The sequence below is a fragment of the Lissotriton helveticus genome, chromosome 3_1, assembly GCF_964261635.1.
Source record: "Lissotriton helveticus chromosome 3_1, aLisHel1.1, whole genome shotgun sequence".
In the NCBI taxonomy this organism is placed as follows: Eukaryota; Metazoa; Chordata; class Amphibia; order Caudata; family Salamandridae; genus Lissotriton; species Lissotriton helveticus.
In genome coordinates this window covers 958,654,368-958,669,249 of record NC_136061.1, presented here as the reverse complement: position 1 = coordinate 958,669,249, position 14,882 = coordinate 958,654,368, and positions in this window count along the sequence as shown.

Sequence of the window (14,882 nt, the reverse complement as noted above, 5' to 3'; positions counted from 1 at the left end):
TCCTACTTGCCCCTGTATCGATCAAAAACTTTCTGTCTTTCCCTAATACTTGACTGTGAACATAGGGACCTTCTTGATCTACAGGTATCTCGATGAGAGGCAAGCCTACCTCCCTCTCTAGGCTGTTTCATGAATACTGCTGGTACTCTGGATACTCAGACTGTGCATACTGGTACATCTGCGATGTAACATGCTGTGTTGCAGCAATAGGCTGCGGTGCTGTAACTGTCTGTGGTGCATTCTGTGACTGAGGAATCTGGGAAACTTGTTCTTGTCTAGGCGGACGTGGTCTTTCTTTAGTCTTACCAGTAGCTATGTTGTGTTTCAGAACTGCACACTCATTTATAAAATGACCTGGCTGTTTACAATAATTGCAATTCCCTTTAACGGGAGCTGCAGGATGACTGGCTTGATTCGGACCCCTCTTCTGACTGTCTTGAGGAACAGATTGTGCAACTAGTACTTTCATTTTCGTGTCTTTCATACGTTTTCTTTCGTGTTCTTGCTCTTCTCTGATTCTATTCTGATGATACTGAAGCATTTGCAACATCTGGGACGGGGTATTAGCTTGCCAGGTACTTTCGACTTTCAAAACTCGATTTTTAATTTGTGGACTTGAATTCTCGACTAATTTAGTAACAAAAAGGTGAGGGTATGACTCACTACTTGTCTTGAGGCCACTGTTGATGCTGAAACATTTTTCAAATCTAGAATAAAAATCACTAATATCTTCCTCTTGCTTTTGTTTACAGGCTGAGATTGCATCCCAGTCTTCTTTTCTAGTTGTCAATAATCTGGGTAGAACTTGTATTAATAATTCTGGTAATTCTTTACATTTATCTCCAAGACCGGTACCTGGTACTCGTGCCTTATCTTCAGCTTCTAGGACTGCCCAATCGATTTTTTCTCTCCCACCTCCCATTCTTTTTCCTTGAGCTTTTCATACACCCCTGCGGGCAGCAGAACCTTTAACATTTTAATTATATCTGGGTATGTGTATTCTCCCATACGGAGCATGTCTTTTAGTTCTCTATGGAACCCTGCTGGATCTTTGTCATGACAGGGAATTAATTTCTTCATCTCGAGGAGTTCCATCTTTGTTATTGGAGTGTATACAAACACTCGCTGCATTTCGCCACCCGTTCCTTTAACTGGGTGGACTTCTCGTAACGGATTCTGTCTCTCCATGTAAAATGGTTTACTTTCTGGAGGTGAGACATGAACAAAATGCGGGTTCAGAAACGTTCTATATTTGTGACGCTGTTCTAGAATGACACTAATTAAATCGGTACCTAAACCTTTCCATCTATACTGGAGTAACTCGTTCAGGATATCATGTAACGGGCCTGGATCAGAGTGCTGACCCTCATACAATGTAATGAGGTGCTGGATCATATACATACCCGCCAGTCGTTGTTCGGCTGGGGGCATTTTCAGAAACATTTGTGCCACTATTTCGTCTGGAAAAGTGGTAGAATCAGTAATCCATCGGACTGCTGATCGGGCTAGTTCTTGTTCATGCATAGTACTTAACTCACTGTAACCGATTCGTGATTTCAGAATGTGATCGGTAGCTTGGAATACTTGTTCTAGTGAACCTTGTTCTGGTGCTGGAGAATGAAAAATAGACTTGTGTTCTAGACGTAAATGGCGATCTGGAAATCTAGATTTTCCTACATACGCTATTCTGGCGGGATTCTCGTCCTCTACCTCTTCAGTATCAGAGTTACTTTCTTTCTCGCTTACTTGTGCTGCTTTAAGCTGTTCGTGTAATTTTATTATTTCTCTACGGATTTTCTTGTACATAGTCTCCATAGCACCGACGGTCTTGTGCTTACCCTCGGCTATATTATCACTCCACCTTGTCAGGATTTTCATTTCGGCCGGATCTTTAGACGGGTAATCTTGTTCTCTTATTAGACAATTGATCAGAAACTTTAATATCATGAGCTGGATCTCGGCTTTCCTTTGAGACATGGCCTCGCTAATGCTTTCTGGATCATCCCCTGTACGGATGAAACGATATATTCTGTCTAGATCTTCTTTCATATTCGGTAAGGTGACTAGATACTCGGCCACCTTTCTTACGCGGAATGAATATAAAACCATATTATCCTCGCCTGGGACTGGATCATAGCCGCATTCGGCAAGGGATTTTCTTATTTCTGCTACAGTCTGATGTCTAGGCGTACGCTGTGACGCTTGTGCATGTAATTCGGATAACGTTAAACGCTTGTGTGGCGGCGGGGTTTGAGGAGTACCTCCCCCTGCGGCCCCTAAACTGGAGTCGTCTACTGAGGCTCTTCGTCCTGGCAGAGTGGGAAATGGAAATGCAGGCTGGACTTGTATGGCGGGCTGGACCGGGGGTACCGTGACAGGTACTCCGGTGTCTGGAGGAGCGGGAAGTGCCTGATTTACAGGGACTGGCGGGGCGCGAACAGGATTTGCATATTCTGGGACTGTGTCGTCCAAATAGGACGAAATAAAAATATCAGCTGCGGTCTGTTTGTGACGTAGCTTGATCGGAACTAATGGTGGCGGGAAATTACTGGATGCCTCTGGGGTCGCTTTTGGCAAGCCCTCGGCAAAGAGAGGATACATACCCCTATTAAGGGCATGCCTCTGTCTGTCTGACTGTTCGGCTTTGACTTGTTCACCAATCTCGATTAGTTCTTTTTCTTGTGCTCGTTCTAAGGATTCTCTACTTAATTCTGACTTTCTGATTTCTTTTTCAGTTCTTCTATGAGCTTCTTTGCGCCATAACTCGATGGCATCTTTCTGTGATTGTCTGGCTTTCTTTTTCCATAATGCTTCTTCTACTCGCATGATGCACTCGGCATCCCATGTACCCGATACGGGCCATCTATACTTCTCTTCTAACTGTTTGGTATACTCTACCCATAAATCTAGATACAATATGGCGTTTATGCCATGCTTCTGATACATAAAATGACCTGGACTGTCCCTCGGCGGAACAGGAACTGCTTCTTCTAACAAACCCTTTCTAGTTTTTAGCTGACGTAATCTCGAAAAGAGAGACATTGTAAACTTGAATCGGAACACAATACAATACACGAGAAACAATAACAACTGGGAAAACAATTCAGGCATACCACGACATTGGAAATACATTGAACAACATCATAACATAACAGTTCGGACAGAATATTACCTGGAATACTGAGAACAGAAACACAAGAATTTCTCGAGAACGGAACAGACTAGAGTTACTGGATGCACTGCTGAAACAGTACGGAACATACCGGTCCCATAAAGGGACGCATCAAGACCCGTATCCACCTAGGTGAACACTTCGTTTGTGAGTCTGTGTACCACCAACCCACGGACCAGAGTCAATTTAGATTGACCCTGTCTAGATACTACCCCAGTAATGGTACTCACCGGGCAGCAAGAACGGAAAGCCTCGGACTGGACTGGACTGCTACGACGACGGACGACGAACTTCGGACTTCAGTTACGGGTGGGCCTCCGGATACCTCGGACCTTGGACTCTTGGCTTGGGCTCTGGTCGGGACTCGCCGCGTTCCTCCACCGTCTCGTTTGGATGCTGGACCGCCTCCTCCGTCTCCTCCGTGGGCCTGAGGGATACTTGGAGCAGAAATATCTGCCGGTGCGCAGAAGAGTTCCGTCACGACTGCAGAGGGTCAGGGGGTCGGCGTGGCTTCACCGACGCGTGGGGAAAGGGCAAGTCCCTGTTCGGGCGCCATTATGTGGTAAATAAATAAATAATACCTCTCTTTTTGACTAGACATATATCATAACAGATAGCTCAATAAATAAGAGTCAAGATTCGAGGTAGTAGGAGTTTCGCAGGTTTATTACAGCATAAGGACAGGAACAGGACAACCTGCATAGGAATAGGATGACAGGGCCCAGCAGCTGCTGGGGCTGGATCTGGGATGAGCGCGCGCTGACTTTTAATAACAATACATGAGCATATATACATAACGCAAACACATAGCATTACATTGCAGTAGGCGTAGCAGTGGGTGGAGCAGAAGGCGTGACGCGTAGCAGTCGCGAAAGATAAGGGCGAAAGTAGGTGTAACTGGGCGTATACATAGACATGTGATGCAAACGTAACAGAATATGTCATGAATAGGGCGGAAACCATGAAGGGGGCTACCTAAGGAGCCGGGACCTCTAACCTGATGGTGCGCACAAACTAGCAATGACGTATCACTAGGAGAAGCTGGGGGCTATGAACTCTGTGCTAGGAGCAGAGACTGAAGTCTGGAGAGTCAGGGCGACATGTACCTAAACAGTATCTAGTATCTGATGTTTAGAGAACATGTTGATATAAACTAGAAGTCAGGAGAGGAAAGGCTAACTTGATTCTAAGACTGGACCATGCATTATTCTACATGTAGTGCGTGATGAAGAATATTAAATGACCATTAAATGCAGTATTTCTCTAACGTGGAGACGTGAAGGCTAGACAATGACGGAAACTATTGATGCAGTTCAGTAGCTTAGGAATGCAGAGAAGGAGGACTGAACTGATAACTGGAATCATAACATATTCTTGGCAGACTCAGAGACTGAGCCAGCCTGGGCCGGGCACTGCGAGGCAGGAAGTAAGTGAAGGGTCGAGGATACAGGTGGGGGCTGTATCGCTCCTCAGCGAAGTGTCAGGAGACAGGAGCTGAATCTGGTGTCCGGGCCCTTTTGAGGCCTAGAAACGGGGATTTTATAATAGAATAACGTGCACACTGAGAAACGTGGCAACGTAGCTTTACATAGGCCTGATATTCGTAGTATTCGCGAGGACTGGAAACTGGCATACTAGAGGTGGACACAACTGTAATTGCGTCATTAATCGAACATGGGGAATGCATATGCATATTTAATCATGCACACATAACATATGATGGATGACACGTAGGGACACAGAACATGGCAAAATTTACTTTTCCACAGATGGCACACTGCGCGCGGCCCCGCTGCTCGTAACCATAAGCTGTCCGCCTTTTCACACGCACGAGCGTGTGAAAAGTCCAGAGCGATTTCAAAAGGTCATTTTCCTAGAGCAGCGCATGTGCACTGCGCTAGGATCGACCTAAAAAGGGCGCTTTCTGAACCAAGAGCTACCTTTTTCCTAATTTGGTGTAATTCCATTCAGCAGTTCGGGCTGTAGCCGTGTCTAAAGTTCCTATGGAAATTAACATGGGGAAAATGCGTTTTGGGACCACCCTTTTGTCTCGGCCCCCACTTGACGAATCATCCTGAAACTTTCAAGGCAGGTGCTGACCTGCCCAAACCATTAGTTCAGAAAATGTTGCGAAGATTTGTCAAACAGCAACAAAGGTATTGGCAAAAGAAAAAACGATTTATGAATAGAAACAAGGTCCTAACTATAACTACTTACTGGCGACTGCCAGTAGGTAATATATATGACTGCATGGTGGTACTCATACTCACTGTAGCGGTGGGTGCCTTAGCTCGCTGTGGTGACTTGCGGTTGGAAGTAAGGAGGAATAGTGTCGTTTTCATCATTACAAGATCCAGAATGCAGTGGTGTAGCTGCAGACACAGCCCACTTGGGCAGGTACTTACGATGGTGTCGCTCTAGCTTTGGAAGTTTAGACGTGTCTGAACATCTGCCCCTGTAATCATGTGGGAGCGTCTCTACCAATCATAGTGAGGCGCTTTAAAAAGTGTCAGTGAATTCCTTTTTGATCAAGACGGCATCTGAGGAAGGCTACCAGGCTGAAATGCATCATGCCGATCGATTTGTGTGCACTGAAATAAAAGGACAAACTAAACCTTACCTGCGTGGGCTGATATCCTTTCTGAAAAGGGAAGGTTTTGGTGATGATGTGTAGAGCTGGCCACAAGCTCTTTGCAACCCCCTTCCAAAAGAGTTCGGCGGTGAGTGGCAAACGTGTGTGAACTCTCAAAGCGCTTGGGGAACGCCGAACCACCACACTCTGCAGTGAGCTTACAAACCAGAAATGTGCAGACCATGACTGCATGGTGGTACTCATACTCACTGTAGCGGTGGGTGCCTTAGCTCGCTGTGGTGACTTGCGGTTGGTAGTAAGGAGGAATAGTACTGTTTTCATCACTACAAGATCCAGAATGCAGTGGTGTAGCTGCAAACACCGCCCACTTGGGAAAGTACTTAAGATGGTGTTGCTGCAGCTTTGGAAGATTAGACGTGTCTGAACATCCGTCCCTGTAATCATGTGGGAGTGTCTCTACCAATCATAGTGAGGCGCTTTAAAAAGTGACAGTGAATTCCTTTTCGATCAAGACGGCATCTGAGGAAGGCTACCAGGCTGAAATGCATCATGCCGATCGATTTGTGTGCATTGAAATAAAAGGACAAACTAAACCTTACCTGCGTGGGGTGACATCCTTTCTGAAAAAGGAAGGTTTTGGTGATTATATATATATGTATCTGCCAACAATGATGAGGCAGTGATCTAGAGTGCGCCCGTGTTACTTTTGATGTGACATTTGTGTAACAGTGTTAAATGGCTATTCTATGCGCTGGAAATATTTACTGGTCCCGAGTTCTTAGGCAGCACTAGCTATAAATAATGACACGGCAGATATTAATTATCCTTCCTGGACAAGGTCAAATGTCGTAGTGCTGCAGGATAGATAAGAGCTCATACGAGCTATCGGGACAATGGACAGTCACTAAGGAATATTACGAATATGTACGGCAGCAGTTTTTTAAAAACATTTTGTAATGATTTTATTATAAATTGGCAACACTGAATGTTAGTTTGGCTAATCAGTTTAAGTGCCCCGATTTATCCCACTGAGCAGTGTTTCAATTACTGTGCATGCTTCATCATACATTTTGCCTGCTTTTCTAGGTAACTTTGCAATCTTGGTTAATGCATTGTGCATTTTATACTAGTATTTTGCATTTTACCTACATTAATGTTTATGAAGAGCTTAAGGAAATGTAAGCATGCTGTATTTAAACTGCAATAGGAATCCATACTCTATAGTATGTCTTTCATGTTTACTAAATGGGCGAGTGGGATGGGCTATTTAACTTTAGAACTACGTAGTGCTAAACTAGATTGACAAAGGCCTCCTGAAGGCTGAAACGCGTCTCTTTCTGTGCTTGTGATTGAGGGCGTCCTGCATTATGAAATAAATGCCGAATCCAAAGCTACTTCGTGTCCGTGCCTGCTTTCCATGGAGTTTCTGTGGCAGTTGGATGTGTTTGCTCATTGTAATACAGCGTGAATGGTCGTCACGCTTTCACGGAACACCAGTCGTTTTGTGGCTCTCCTATCAGACCGTTTGTTTGGAGGAAAAGTACTGGAGTGCTATCAAGGGAGCCCCCAGCTGTGCCACTTGGATAAGGAACGAGGATGACTGCCGAGGAGAAGCGGGTTTCAGAGCGGGGCGGTTTTCGCGACTGCCAGCATGGAGCTGTACCTCACCGACAAGAAAAGCCTTGCCTGTAATACAAGTGCATACTGGTGACTGGGCACCGCAGACGCTACTACGCCGATGCGGTGAGGTAGTGATGGCGTTATCTATTTTTGCAGATGGGTCCCCCTCAATCTCGAGGTTGTGCCATTAAGATATTTCATGCTTGCCGCTTTTGGTCCTTTAGACATTACCTGTCCTTTCCCGGGTGTGAACCGCATCTTTGACTCTGACTGTGCAACAACATCAGGAGACTTAAATTGCCTATGTCTAACAGACTATTATGCTGCATGGTGGGATTTGCAGTTTTGATGGCATTTCAAGTGTACACTCGAATTAACTTTGAGGTGACATTTTTCAATGATGAAAAGATGTTACCACATGCGCGAAGATCGTTTACCGGTCCCAGGGCTTCACGCAGTAGTATCTGCCAACAATGATGAGGCAGTGATCTAGAGTGCGCCCGTGTTACTTTTGATGTGACATTTGTGTAACAGTGTTAAATGGCTTTTCTATGCGCTGGAAATATTTACTGGTCCCGAGTTCTTAGGCAGCACTAGCTATAAATAATGACACGGCAGATATTAATTATCCTTCCTGGACAAGGTCAAATGTCGTAGTGCTGCAGGATAGATAAGAGCTCATACGAGCTATCGGGACAATGGACAGTCACTAAGGAATATTACGAATATGTACGGCAGCAGTTTTTTTAAAACATTTTGTAATGATTTTATTATAAATTGGCAACACTGAATGTTAGTTTGGCTAATCAGTTTAAGTGCCCCGATTTATCCCACTGAGCAGTGTTTCAATTACTGTGCATGCTTCATCATACATTTTGCCTGCTTTTCTAGGTAACTTTGCAATCTTGGTTAATGCATTGTGCATTTTATACTAGTATTTTGCATTTTACCTACATTAATGTTTATGAAGAGCTTTAGGAAATGTAAGCATGCTGTATTTAAACTGCAATAGGAATCCATACTCTATAGTATGTCTTTCATGTTTACTAAATGGGCGAGTGGGATGGGCTATTTAACTTTAGAACTACGTAGTGCTAAACTAGATTGACAAAGGCCTCCTGAAGGCTGAAACGCGTCTCTTTCTGTGCTTGTGATTGAGGGCGTCCTGCATTATGAAATAAATGCCGAATCCAAAGCTACTTCGTGTCCGTGCCTGCTTTCCATGGAGTTTCTGTGGCAGTTGGATGTGTTTGCTCATATATATATATGTATATATATATATATATATATATATATATATATGTATGTATATATTTATACATACATACATACATACATACATACATACATACATACATATATATATATATGTGTCATGTATATAAAGAAAGGTCCTTCCTGCCACTACCCTGAAAATCATTTCGTCACCCTCTGAAGAAGAAGGCAGCCGCCTTCGAAACGCGTCAGGACATAAGACGAATCAGGATTTATCATGAACTTTGCTCCTTTGTTTTCAAGCTATTTAGCAACTTGTTGGGAGAATAAAGCCTTGACCAGAAGCCCCGTGAGTGTGGTCGGTGTTTTCTACACTTGAGCTCGCACATTTTGAAAGGTCCCATCACCTTTCTTCGCTGCACCCGCCACAGAAGAGTGAACAGTGCCTTGATGGGGAATGAGCGTGGCAGAGGAACTGCATTGCGCTGTGCACCGCCACGCGACGAGATGGAATGAGTCCCGAAACGGCGAGCATCCAGCTTGTTGGGATATGGACATATACTTATCCCTTGCTCCAACACCATGACGCCGCCTGGCTGGCGAGGGGTCTCCAGGCCAGGGCTTTTGCACCGCAACTGAAAACTCAGGGCTTAGACGCAATACGCGATAAGAATTACATGCAGGAATACAAGTACCATAAGGCACGGCGCCCATCCAGGGGCGTGTCATGTATATAAAGAAAGGTCCTTCCTGCCACTACCCTGAAAATCATTTCGTCACCCTCTGAAGAAGAAGGCAGCCGCCTTCGAAACGCGTCAGGACATAAGACGAATCAGGATTTATCATGAACTTTGCTCCTTTGTTTTCAAGCTATTTAGCAACTTGTTGGGAGAATAAAGCCTTGACCAGAAGCCCCGTGAGTGTGGTCGGTGTTTTCTACACTTGAGCTCGCACATTTTGAAAGGTCCCATCACCTTTCTTCGCTGCACCCGCCACAGAAGAGTGAACAGCGCCTTGATGGGGAATGAGCGTCGCAGAGGAACTGCATTGCGCTATGCACCGCCACGCGACGAGATGGAATGAGTCCCGAAACGGCGAGCATCCAGCTTGTTGGGATATGGACATATACTTATCCCTTGCTCCAACACCATGACGCCGCCTGGCTGGCGAGGGGTCTCCAGGCCAGGGCTTTTCCACCGCAACTGAAAACTTAGGGCTTAGACGCAATACGCGATAAGAATTACATGCAGGAATACAAGTACCATAAGGCACGGCGCCCATCCAGGGGCGTGTCATGTATATAAAGAAAGGTCCTTCCTGCCACTACCCTGAAAATCATTTCGTCACCCTCTGAAGAAGAAGGCAGCCGCCTTCGAAACGCGTCAGGACATAACACGAATCAGGATTTATCATGAACTTTGCTCCTTTGTTTTCAAGCTATTTAGCAACTTGTTGGAAGAATAAAGCCTTGACCAGAAGCCCCGTGAGTGTGGTCGGTGTTTTCTGCACTTGAGCTCGCACATTTTGAAAGGTCCCATCACCTTTCTTCGCTGCACCCGCCACAGAAGAGTGAACAGCGCCTTGATGGGGAATGAGCGTCGCAGAGGAACTGCATTGCGCTGTGCACCGCCACGCGACGAGATGGAATGAGTCCCGAAACGGCGAGCATCCAGCTTGTTGGGATATGGACATATACTTATCCCTTGCTCCAACACCATGACGCCGCCTGGCTGGCGAGGGGTCTCCAGGCCAGGGCTTTTCCACCGCAACTGAAAACTCAGGGCTTAGACGCAATACGCGATAAGAATTACATGCAGGAATACAAGTACCATAAGGCACGGCGCCCATCCAGGGGCGTGTCATGTATATAAAGAAAGGTCCTTCCTGCCACTACCCTGAAAATCATTTCGTCACCCTTTGAAGAAGAAAGCAGCCGCCTTCGAAACGCGTCAGGACATAAGACGAATCAGGATTTATCATGAACTTTGCTCCTTTGTTTTCAAGCTATTTAGCAACTTGTTGGGAGAATAAAGCCTTGACCAGAAGCCCCGTGAGTGTGGTCGGTGTTTTCTACACTTGAGCTCGCACATATATATATATATATATATTCACTGAAAAAAACATAGGTTATAGACCATATATAGTTAGGAATTAGCATTTAAAAAACCTTATTTTACTCACACAAAACCATTGAAATTCCATATATAGTTAGTTGCACTAACTATATATCGCGCACCCGCAATCCACTGCTGATGATGTCACATATTACATCATTCATGACATGGTCAGTGACATCACTGATGACATCACTGATGACATCTCAAATGACATCACTGATGACATCACTGATGACATCTCATTTGACATCATTCTTGTGCTAATACGATAAACCTCTTCAGACTCTAATATAACCTTAGATACTCTCAGTGTATACAGACACTCACACACTGTCACTCATCCATGGAGTTACTCACACACCTAGTCAGTCATGCAAAGAAACAATCTCACCTCCATTTCCTCAACTATACAGTTATACACACCTTACTTATTCAAACATATACTAACACATATTTACTCTCTTATACAATCCCTGATACAAGTTCACAATGATCCATACAGTCACTCACACATTCAGTGGCTCTCATGCACAGTTATTTATATATGCCAACTCTCACATGTACTGTGTTTTACATATGTACTTACTATGATATGTAGCATTGAGATATCCATTCACTCATCAATACACTCATGCACACAGCCAACCGCCCATGTAGCTTTTTCCACATGCACTCTTGAACTCATACACCTAGTGAATCAACTGCTCACATATCTATGCACAGAGTCACACACCTCCCAGCCACCCCCACACAAACTCAATCTCCCATACAAATACTTGGGCAACCAATCAATAACACATATAGCCTCTTGTATAGCTAATGATCAACACATGCAGCAGTTTACATCACAACAGACATACTGATGCACACATTCAGACAGTTTAGTCACTAACCCATGCATTTAGTACGACACATTTATTCACTCACTCATACAGTCAGTCACGCACCTACTAAATCCTTCATCCAGACACTTATACATCCACTCATTCTTCAATATATCAAACATATTAAAACTTTACAGAAACACACAGTCACTGGATGATGTCATCAGTGATGTCATCAGTGATGTCATTTGAAATGTCATCAGTGATGTCACTGACCATGTCATGAATGATGTAATATGTGACATCATCAGCAGTGGATTGCGGGTGCGCGATATATAGTTAGTGCAACTAACTATATATGGAATTTCAATGGTTTTGTGTGAGTAAAATAAGGTTTTTTAAATGCTAATTCCTAACTGTATATGGTCTATAACCTATGGTTTTTTCAGTGAATTTTCAAGGTTTTGTAAATGCTAATTCCTAACTATATATGGTCTATAACCTATGTTTTTTTCAGTGAATTTCATTGGTTTTTTAAAAGCTAATATCTGTAGCTGTAAAATGTATTCTTCTTTAAATCCAAAAATATATTTTATATGTTTATTAATAATTTTTTTTTAATATATTTTTTTGTTCGCTCCCGGTTCGCGAACCGGGAAGCTTCCCGTTAGCTCAATTTGATGCCGCGACCCGGTCCGCGAACCGGTAAACGTTCTGTTTGCGCAACTGCCGCGTTAGAAATCAACATCGTGACGCGTCGCGGAAGCGTGACGTATCACGTTGTCACGTAATGCGTCTTATGACGCGCCGCGTTAGCGCACCCGAAAGTGCTCCGGTACGCGAACTGAGACGCGAAGCGCAGCTCCCCGGAAGCGATCCGGGGCGCGTCGCGAAAGCGCGACGTAACGCGTTGCCGCGTAATGCGTCTTATGACGCGCCGCGTTAGCGCACCCGGAAGTGCTCCGGAGCGCGAACCGAGGCGCGAAGCGCAGCGACCCGGAAGCGATCCGGGGCGCGTTCCGCAGCGCGTAACATAAGCGTAACAGGTCATGTGACTTGTTAATAAAACTTTTCATTGGTTCATTTCACTTTTGGTTTCCTAATGATGTAAGGCTAGGTCAGGTGACCTAAAAATAACACTTTTCATTGGTTTAGAACTATTGTTTTTCCCAAATGATGAAAACCCCTCCTTCTTTCCTCACTCTGACTTTCATCTTTGTGAGAGGAAGACCTTTTTTGATATTTGAGCAATGGCTTCATTGGTAGCTTCAGCTGGTGGACCCCCACCACCACCTCCTCATGGGAAGAGAGGACCACCTCCACAGTTCATCAGCAACACAGAGGAGGAAGAGGATGAACAAGAGGAAGAGGAGACAGAGGGACCACAGTTTTTAGAAGAGGAGCCCCGGGTTTCTCATCGTAAAACTAGTTTTATTTGGCAGTTTTTTTCAATCCCTGAAGGGCAGAAAAAAGTTAATGCTAGATATGTGACGTGCCTCATATGTAAAGAGGACTTATCTAGAGGCACCTTAAAAAAGTATAGCTTCGGCAACTACACCATGCACCGTCACATGCTGAGGTGGCATCCATTAAACTACAGCCGGGCAGAGATGCGTGACCTGCAGGACAACCCACCAACTCCTGTGGCCATGACATCAACACAGGTATCTTTGTCAGGACCAGAGGCACGGGAAACCGTGCCAAACATTCAGGACAACTTTGTCCATATGAAGATTACCTGTTCCTATTGCGGTACATTACTGTCATGTGCCAATATGAGCATTAACTTAATCAACAGAGCATTTGAAAATCACAAGTGCTCTAAACGCCCCAGAAAGTAAATTTTTTTTTGCTCCTGTTGAGCCCTTTCCAATGCCTGTTTTTTGTTGTTTCCCCTCCAAAAAACCCCCCAAAAAAATAAAACTGTTCAAAAAATAAAAAAAAAACAAAAAATGTTCAGAAAAATTAAAAAAAAATATAAAACAACAAAAACATTAAAAAAAAAGTTCTTTTCAGAACTACCTCCCCTTTCAAAAAAAATTGCTAGAATGTTTAGCACTCTGGCAAGCTGTATTTCTTTTGGTTCGCTTCCTGGTTCGCTCACCGGTACGCGAACCGGGAGCGAACCAAAAAAAAAAAAAAAAAGAAGAGTAAGTATAAGGGAAGTAAACAGAGAGTAATGTTAAAACAAAGACAGCTATAGGGTCTAAACCAGAGATACTGTTTAATAGATTTATTTACCGAAGAAAAGAGGGAAGAGGATATAATTGTGAAAAACAAAATAGATAAGGAAGTGAAAGAAAAAAAAGAGAGTAGAACAATAACAAAGAAGAGTTTCTTAGAGAATATGAGTGAATGTTCAAAATAAGATTAAAACATGTGGAATAACAGAGAGAAAAAACAAAAAGCAGAAAAGAAGAAGTAACAGAAAAAGAATAATTGAAACAGCAAAGAAATGTAAATAACATAGGGCTATATTATCAACATAGGCAATAAAAGTTTTGCAGCTTTTATCGGCAGAAATGTGTCGCTTAAGCCGCTTTTGCGGCAGAAAACTGCCGCTAAAACCACTTTTGCAGCAGTTTTCTGCCAATAAAAACAGCAATAATTTTATTGGCTGTGTTCATAATATGCCCCTTAGTGTGCTTCAACTACACAGAAAAAGCATAATGAACAAGTAGTGAAAGAGTGATCAGTCAAAGACACTAAGAGTAATAGAGACGGAGTGAGTGAACAAGAGTGAGGAACTATGAGAAGAGAGGGACTGAGAAAAGGAGTGGAAGGAGTAGAGTAAGTAGGTAATAGAGAAAGGAATGAGGGAAGTAGCAAAGGCAGGAAACTGAGGGTTAAAGAAATGAAGCTGTGGAACTAATAGTAGGTGAATGTGATAGAAATGTAACGAAAAGACTACAAAACATTTACCTTATAATTGTCGTTAAATTACTCACTTTTTATTTTTATACTTTCAATCTGTGAAAGAGAGAACAAACATTTGAAAAATATTAAAACATGTATTTAAAAATTAGAAAAGACAAGGGAAACGATTGAAGGAGAAACAGTTTTTCAACAACTTTGACACTTACAGAAGCTTCTGCTTCTCCAGGCCCCCTACACAGTCCTAAAGATATACATTTTAAACTAACAGTATCTTGATGCAGATGAAGTGAGGCCTATCTTAGAACATGGTGCATTTTTTGCACTGCTGTTGTCTCACAAAAGTGTCGCAAGACACTAACATTTTAAATGATTGTTTCAAGATGCCAATAAGATGTGTCCTATCCAGAGGTTTGTTTGAGGTGAGGCCTACTCAGGGTTCCAAATGAAATTTCGAGTTGTTGAAG